Genomic DNA, 9,444 nt, shown 5'->3' with positions numbered 1-9,444 from the left:
CCGAGGTGTGAAGATCACTTGAGCCCAGGAGTTTAAGACCAGCTTGGGAAACAAAGTAAGACCCCATCTCTGGAAAAAAAAAAAAAATTAAGTTATCTAGGTGTGGTGGCATGTGCCTGTTGTTCCAGCTACTCAGGAGGCTGGAGGCTGGGATGGGAGGATCACTTAAGCCCAGGAAGTCAAGGCTGCAGTGAGCCATGATCATGCCACTGCACTCTAGCCTAAGTGACAGAGCAAGACCCTGTCTCAAAAAAAAAAAAAAAAAAAAAAAAAGGAGTCAGCAGAAAGGAATATTTTAAGATAAGGAGCTCCATTAACCAATACACAGAATCGGAGTGAACTGTAAGGGTGTGTGACTTAACCCTTATCTGACATGACCTTAAGTCCTGTATATAATTTGGTATTTTATTGGCATGAAGAGTCCATCTTGTTAGTCGTATGATCTCTATTTTAACATTAATGCTGGTCTGTTGTACCTAAACTCCAAAAGGGAGGGGCTATCATGAAGGGTGTCTGACCTCCCTTCTGATTGTAGCTGGAAATGCAGTTTTTAAGACTTTTTTGGGGTCCTTTTGGCCAAAAGGGAGTGTAGTCAGTGGGGGGTGAGGGGTGGGGTTAAGACTTTATTTTTAGTTTACAATAGAAAATGCTGTCCGATTTTTCATTAAAATGTATATTGGTACCATGCCTTTTACATTGCTACAAGTATCAGAGGATTGTTTGAAAATCATCATGGTGTTCTCTTCCATACAAGATCTGAACTGGAGCCACATTCTGTAGTGTAGAAAAGGTGCCAGAGATGTAGGCAGCCCACACAGATGCAGTTTCAGTTGGAAAATCATGAAAGAAGGGTCTATTAAAACTGTCAGTTATTACAGAACTCTGTGTTTATAGTACATAAATTATAATGGTACATAATTTATAATAGGTGAACTGTTTTTTTTTTCCCAAATAAGAAAGAAGTTTCATTAGCATTCAAGTAGTGCCAAAACTCATCCACTCTTAATATGGTCACTCATTTAGCTCTTTTTCACTTACTTTTTGTTTCCATGGTATTTTATGTCATGTTGCTGTAGTAACACCATACTACTATATGTCCTATTATCCCATACAGCTATAATATTATGTATGCATTGAATTTTTATAAGTTACATCATATTTTGTCACTAACTTATATTAATTTCAGAAGAATTATATTTCATTTCAGATATCTTAATTGGCAAGTACTTTCAACACTTACGACTCTATGGCTCAAGCAGATTACCATACAATTTTACATATATACGTTCATTCAATTTAATTTACAGTTGCACTACATAACTACTACCCTATAGTCTCTTCTTAATAATTTGTTATTTTTGTTTATTCCCATTTCTAGTTATCTATCCATCTCTTTATTCAAATATTTCCTCTTAAAATTTTTTTTTAGATTCTCTTCCTTATCATCTTAAATTTCTGACACATTTCAAAATATTGCAACATCAGTAAATTGGTGTGGCTGGCCATTCTTGGTTTGTTTACTATCATAGAAGGAAAACATTCAATATTTTATCACTAAATATGTCATTATGGCCTTCATCGGGTTGGGGACTTTTAATTTGCTGAGTTTTAAATTTTTAATCATGAATGGGTGTTAAATTGTATAAAATTAGTTTATTTATTTATTTGTTTTTTGAGACAGAATCTCACTCTGTCACCTAGGCTAGAGTGCAGTGGCACGATCTCAGCTCACTGCAACCTCTGCCTCCTGGGTTCAAGCCATTCTCCCACCTCAGCCTCCCAGGTAACTGGGATTACAGGCACATGCCACCACGCCGGGCTAATCTTTGTATTTGTAGTAGAGATGGGTTTCACAATGTTGGCCAGGCTGGTCTTGAACTCCTGAGCTGAACTGATTCACCTGCCTTGGCCTCCCAAAATGCTGGAATTACAGGCCCAGCCTCTTCAGGTAGTTTTTTAAAAAAATGTTTTGCCCAGAATTTTTAGTTGTTATCTGTGGGAAGCTTGTACCAATAGAAGCTAATGCCTCCATTACTGGAAGCCAGAACTTTGTAACACTTTTAATTACTAATATGTAACGTGATTTTCCAAGATAGGGAATATAATATACAGTATTTATAGTTACGATATTTTCCTTACTTGATCAAGGAGTTTTTATTTTTGTCTTTAATGGAACAGCTACAGAATTACTACTTTGCTCTGCTTTGGGAAAAGTTGGTCAAAGAACAGCTTTACTCAAGATGCCCTTCCAACTGTTTGCCAAGTTACAGACTTTGCTTTTTATCCACTTAAATTTAATGTTTGCCTAATTAAGTGCTGTGGAAATCATAGCTGCTTTAAATACCTTGCAATTAAAGGCAAGAGTTTGACCCTCATTGTAAGGTAAGTATGGTGAGAGTATATTAAGTACTTGTGATTTCCACTTAAAAATGTTAAGCATCGAGGTTTGGATTATTGGATGAGAGAAAAATTCTGCATGTAAGATTGTCTTCTGGCAGCTTGACACTTTGAGATGGAAATACGGACAAAACAAATTCATGCAAAAAATAGATATATGAAGCAAAAAGCATCATGTAAAGTCAAAGGCATTTTTTGCATCTACTACTGACCAGTTCAGTCTTTTGTCCCAAGTGAGCAAGCTATTCATTTTTTCCCAACTTTCTATTTTTAAATTTGAAACTGTAGAACAATTGAAAAATAGTATAATAAAGACACATACTGTCTAATATATTTAACAATTATTTACATTTTGCATTTGCTACATTTGATTTCTCTTTCTTTCCATCTCTTCCCTCCCACACAGTTTTTAAGGTAAGTTGCAGACATGATAAGAGATCTTCTAGGAATAAATTAATTGCATTATATCATCTAGTATCCACTTAAGGAAAACACATAGATCTTGTCCCAGATGATGTCCTCTTTAGTACAGAAATTATGTTCCCTTTCAGAAAAGAAGGGTGAAATAGAAGAGGAAAGCTGAGGGGACAAAAGAAGGAAAAGATTATGTGAAGTTAATAATGGTCATTAGTTCATAAAGTACATACAGTACGTGAAGCACTATTGTACAGGATACTATATAGTATTCTAGTACACTATTAATATAGTCTATGGGAATAGCAAATTATTCTAAGTGGTGGTTCTCTGCTAGGCTGAAGATTTCTGCCTTGTAATAGCTACAATATGGTCAGGATCTGGTAAAACATACTCAAATATCCTACCCAACTTTCTCCACCTTGAGAAATTCAGCATCTCCTCTAAAACTCAGATTTTAGAGCTTCTCGGCTCCTGCTTCATCTCCTTTGCCCCTGCTCCCACCACTCCACTGTATGGGTGGAGTGTTTCTCCTCAGAGCATTTAAAGAACTTGGTTCCTGCTTCTAGCCCATCTTATCACATTGTATTTATGGCTCATTGCTTCTTCTCCATTGATTTCTACAAGTACTGGCGAGTTGGGATTTGTGATAGGGCCAGACAGGTATTTGTTGAATGTTTATGGAAGGTTAATCAAAAAGATAAGCAGACTGTCATAGCAAGAGAATTGGAAGTAGGGGGAAAAGAGAGAGTAGCTTTGGACGGTGGAACCAGTGAGAGCTCTGTGGCTGGATGGTAAGAACTGCGGGATTCGCTCTGGGCTGAATTTAATCTCCCTTCCTAGATCACTGACATTTTTTCTTAGTCTCTTCCCTCCTTAGTTTCTCAGTGCCCTAAGCCTACTATTTTTCCCTCATCGAAAGTCATTCATATTAAGGTGTATGGTATGGCAAAATGGGGGCGGGGAGGGCACCTTGATCTCAGGGAAGCTTCCTGGGATTGTTTGGGGAGCTTGACATGTGCCCTAGGAACTTGGGGAGCATCATGAACAAGTGTCTGCCTCTACGTTGAAAATGTAAAGGCTAGGGAGACAGGCTGGTTGCCAATCCAATAACGGAGCAAAGGAGAGGCCACTGCTGCCCTAGGCCTGGGCCTGTTGGGCAGAAAGCACGTTTCTCCAAGGGGCTCACTTCCTCTGTCCTTAGCCAGCGCCTAGACATCTGGTGATACCTACGGCTTTTCTGCTTTAAGACAGTGTTTGCCCTTGTAGGTAGCCTTCTTAGACAAGATCTAGGACAACTCTGTAAAAAGTAAAATAGAGGTTCCTTTTCAAAGACTTTCCTCCCCATCTAATTAGGAATAAATAGTAACTTCTCTTAAAAGCAAAATGTATTCAAAGACCTGTGCTAACATTCTTAAATATCTGCTAGCCGTCATAAAGAAGTCAATGCACTTTATGTTCTTAGCTCCCACAGGTTAGCCTAAGTATTTGCCCTGGTATGTTTATACTGGTCCAAGCAAGCATGAAGTCATAGCCTGTTCCTCTTCCTCTTTAAAAGTGTTTTTACCTTTCTCAGCATTCCACAAGTTACTTCTTCCTTCCTTTGTTCTCCTCTACCTTTGCCTCTTTTAAAAAGTTCTAAGTTGCTAGCCAGTCGGGAAAAATACAGAATGTGAGGTCCTGTTCCAGCCAATGGAAACCGGACACAGCACCAGGGTGAATGCGTCAGGTTATAAATGACCCTGTCTCATTTGTTCAGTGTACTCTCGTGGCAAAACTTCTGGCGAGTGTACCCTTTCTGCAGGAAGTAAAAATGGCCTTACTAAATAAATTAAATTTATGTTCAAGTGCTATTTCTTTACAGCACCTCGGAACAAGCATTTCAAACAACTCCTTACCATTTATTCCTCTGGGTCCACATCTCTTCTTAAAGGAATGTGGACTTTCTTCCATGATTATCGGCTGCATGAAGAAGTGTCTTGGAGCCAAGAGAATACATCTTCATAGGATACTAAGCTTCAGGGAGCTAGAATAGAGGAGTGCGGAGCACAAACTGAAAAGGGTTCCCCTCACTCACCACAGAGGCACAACCCATAAGGCCAGCCATTCTAAGGACAGGCCAATTTGGGTGGGTGAGGATGCTGGACACGGGAGCAGTCCCAGAGCACATGTCTGCCGACCTTTGTTCATGTCAGATGTAGCCCACAGGGCAGTGCTCATTTATATCACCAATCCATAAGAATACATTTTTGTTTTGTCAGAAACACAATATCTGTAGAATTATCTGAAACCTGTTTTTTCAGATCTGACTAGAGTGAGTTAGCTACCATCACTTTCCTTCTGGTAGCAGCTCGAGGGGCATGGTAGGCGAGTGAGGTTTAGAGTGAAAGGAAGAAGGCTTATGAAGGATTTGGCTGGTGAGTGTTCTATTAGGGTGAGAATTTTGGAAGGAGGAGCTTTCTTATTGACTTTCAAACACAGTTGGCAATCTGGTTGGTTTATCTACTGGTACATAACTAGGAAATTTCTAGGCTGAGTGGAATAGTATGAGTTTTTCTGTTTCAACTGGAAGAATATCTGGTTGTCAGACTCAGGGTCAGAACTGTACATAAGCAATCCCTCAGTTTGGTTAATGTTATGGTAGAAATTTAGTCTGAAGTCTAGTCCAAATAAATGTTTTCTATATTCTCATATCTATTTATATGAATCTTATCACATTAAGGCTAGACTGAGACATGTCACAAATTTCTCTCTTGTGGAATGAAGGTGAAAAAGAGAAATATAAGCATTGGGTGAATGTTGAAATGGATAAGTTCTGAGACTCCTCTTAAAGTTTAGATTTTGATGAGATTTCCTGAACAAGTCCCTCTCTTGTGGCTCAGGGGCCAGAGGGACTGTAGAACTCCAGGGGGCCAGGCCCTAGCTCAGCCCTGGCACACACAGGCAGGCAGGTCTCCCTTCCCTAGAGTAGCCAGCTGTGATGAAGGAGGAGGGTGGGAAGCATCTTTGTCCTCCCCAACCCACAACCTGGCTTCCTGTCTGTATCAGCACTCACATGCCCCTTCAAACCTCTAGGTCTTGAGCAGATTCTAGGAGGTTCTGGCCCAGTGAACTCACCTGGAACATGCACATGAAGGAAGTGAAAAGTGAGAGGCAAGAGGAGCAGTGACAGCCTTAATTGTGAGCTAATTCACCCCAAGAACAAGCAAAAGTGCAAATAAAACTCAAGGACGTGGAAGAGTGTGGAGAGATGATTAGGATTCAGGCCTCTCCTTACCTAGCCTTCCTCCATTATTCTCTCTCTCTCAACCTCTCTCTCTCTCTCTCTCTCTCTCTCTCTCTCTCTCTCTCTCTCTGTCTCTCTGTCTCATTTATCAGAGCACTGGATTGCGAATGGAGTGCAAGTAGAGACTGAGAATCACCACTGTAGTGATTGTATGTGTATGGCAAATCATCTTAAAGATTTCTTGTATTTGGAAACAATGTCTAATAAAGAATGGCCAAATACAAAATTATACTATACAAAAACGAAGTCATCAAAAATTATATTGTTCAAGTGAATAATTAGCAATATGAAAATATGTTCATAAAATACTAAGTGAAATAAATGGAATATAAAAGGGTTTGTAAATGTGAATGTGCATACACTCTCAAATAACTGGAAGCATAATATACCAAATAGTTAATTAGTTAATAATGGTTATCTTTGGCCTGGTGTAGTGGCTCATGCCTGTAATCCCAGCACTTTGGGAGGCCAAGGTGGGTGGATCACCTAAGGTCAGAGACCAGCCTGGCCAACATGGTGAAACGCTGTCTCTACTAAAAATACAAAGAAGAAAAAAGACAGATGTGGTGGCATGGGCCTGTAATCTCAGCTACTCGGGAGGCTGAGGCAGGAGAATCGCTTGAACTTGGGAGGTGGTGGTTGCAGTGAGCCAAGGTTGTGCCACTGCACTCCAGCCTGGGTGACAGAGCGAGACTGTCTCAAAAAATAAAGTAAAATAAAATAAAATCATTTTAAAAAATGGTTATCATTGAGACATGGTAGGATAATGGGCATTTTTCATTTTCTTCTTTATGTTTCCTCTGTATTTTCTATAATTAAGTGCTACTTTTATACTAAGAAAAACATGTATTATCAGAACCCCGTCTGCCTCATTGACATCATCCAAATGTTTGCTTAGTCTAATTTATCAAGAAATTGAAGATAACATATTTGTAAGTAAAATAAATGCTTTCCTAACACCAGGAAAGAGGAACTAAAGCGTTTGCCAAGAGCCTAACTTGGTCAGATACCGGAATGACCTGAGGGACTATTTGCTTTGTAGCATCGTTAGTCTCCAGATTGCAGAGACATAAACATTTACAAGTCTTCCAAAGGTAATGCAATCACTGGAAGCTGGGCAGTATATACTTATGAGAACCGGACAAAGCAGAAAGATCTGGATTCTTGTAGGAACTCTATCATGGTCCAGGGGTGTAATCTTGGGCAAGTCGCTTCATCTCTCCATCTGCTACAAAAAACAGGTCCTTTTATATTCACTCACCAGTTAGTGATTGAGGCTTTCCTGTGTGCACTGCTCATAGGCACTGCCTGGGGCTCGTGCTGAATGCTATGAGTCTGTTATTTTATAGATTATTGCAGCCAGTTTAATTCATACACCATTTCCATCCTTCAGCACAGAATTACCTACAATTGTCATAGCTTACAAGTGGAATAAACCTTTGTAATCTAGGTATTGAGGGTTCCAAAAAAGAAAGACAGTAGGCTTTGTGAAAGTGACAAAAGAGGCAAAAATGGGACTGGATGCAGTGGTTCATGAATATAATCCCAGCACTTTAGGAGGCTGAGGTGGGTGGATCACTTGAGGCCAGGAGTTCGAGACCAGCCTGGCCAACATAACAAAACCCAGTCTCTATTAAAAATACAAAAAAATAGCTGGGCGTGGTGGCACACACCTGTAATTTCACCTACTCGGGAAGCTGAGGCAGGAGAATCGCTTAAACCCTGGAGGCGGGAAGCGAAGGTTGCTGTGAGCTGATATGGTGCCACTGCACTTAAGCCTGGGCGACAGAGTGAAACTCTATGTCAAAAAAAAAAAAAAAAAAAAAAAAAAAAAAGAGGCAAAAATGGGGTGAGGAATAGACTGAGTAGAGTTAGACGTGGGTCAGAACAGAATCTGCTTGGTCCAGATTAGCTTGGAGGGCAGGGAGGAGGAATGAAACCCTGAGCAAAAAGCAATGAAAGAAATTACAGATCATGGTGGTAAATTCCCAAACATGGTGGTTTAAATACCTTATTCACCACAATGTACAATTCATTATTCTTTTCTGGCAACAATAATTTGTACCAAATAGTGTTTATGTGTTCGCTACTATTGCAAGAGAAGGAGAGGTTGAGCAAAACACCTTTGAAGATCTAATACTGTACACAATGGTTAAGGTCACAGGTTTTAAGAAATATGGGGACTATGAGCCAAAATCGATAGAGACTGGTTTTGTTTCCATGAAAAAAATGATGCAAACTAAACATAACCGTAAAAAAGACCATGGTGTCCGGAAAAGTTATTTGTATGCCTCTCAGAAGGTATTTCCATACATTGCTAGGTGCAATGGTTTGCTCTATTTTGTTTTTGATATATTATAATTTGATTGTCTTTTGCCATCACACAAAAATTTTGTGCAGTTAATTGTTTTTCCTCATTGTACAAGAAAGTGCTCATTAAGAAAATTTAAAGGTCTGTTAGTAACAAACAACTAGAAAACAAACTAGTTGGAAACATGCTCCCATGAGGATATGCACTCACATTTGAACACATACACACACAGATACCGATAAATGCCATCTAACAAAAAGAAATATGATGTATTCAATTAGCAAAACTGATCACTAACCAGAAATGTAACTATAAAACCAAAAATACCTTTGAGCAAAAGTTGGTGAGGACATTCTCTCTTTGTGAGAGCTCAATGTCATGCAATGTCAAAGAGCTCCCCTCAGCTCAGCTGTCTTAGCCAAAGACAGGGCTAGCAAGGTAAAGGTACGTTGTATGTTAAGTTAGATAGAGGGTTAATAGGAATATAGAACCTAGTTAGATGCTCTGAAATCAGGACAGAAGGCGTTTCCAGCCATTATGATAGATTGATCTGATAAATGAACACTTATGAACAAAATAAACTCATGTTTTATCATACAAAAAATAATAAAGTGTATTGATTCATAACCCATATGCCTGATGGGCTCTCTTCTTTGTGTCAAGAAGCTATGAAAGCTCAATTGAGACAGTAAATAACATGTCATAGCATTACATTGCCTTACAGATTGTACATTATATGTGATGTAATTAAATATGTAAAGTACAGTCACTTTACGGTCCCAAGCCTTATCCCTTACTAATTGCGAGAACTTCAGCAAGTTCTCTGAATTATAGCTTATGCATCTATAAAATGGAGCTAAGGATACATTAACATTGCTGGTTTTAAAATAGGTCCTCAAATTGTCTGACACTCTTTCGCATCAAAAGATGGAACCTTATTCTCCTCTCCTTAAACACAGGCCAGGCTTAGTGACTCACTTATAAAGAATCAAAGGCAAGACTAGTGCAGTTGCTCATGCCTGTAATCCCAGAACTT

The sequence above is a fragment of the Rhinopithecus roxellana genome, chromosome 14, assembly GCF_007565055.1.
Source record: "Rhinopithecus roxellana isolate Shanxi Qingling chromosome 14, ASM756505v1, whole genome shotgun sequence".
NCBI classification, from domain to species: Eukaryota; Metazoa; Chordata; class Mammalia; order Primates; family Cercopithecidae; genus Rhinopithecus; species Rhinopithecus roxellana.
This window is presented reverse-complemented; position numbering follows the sequence as displayed.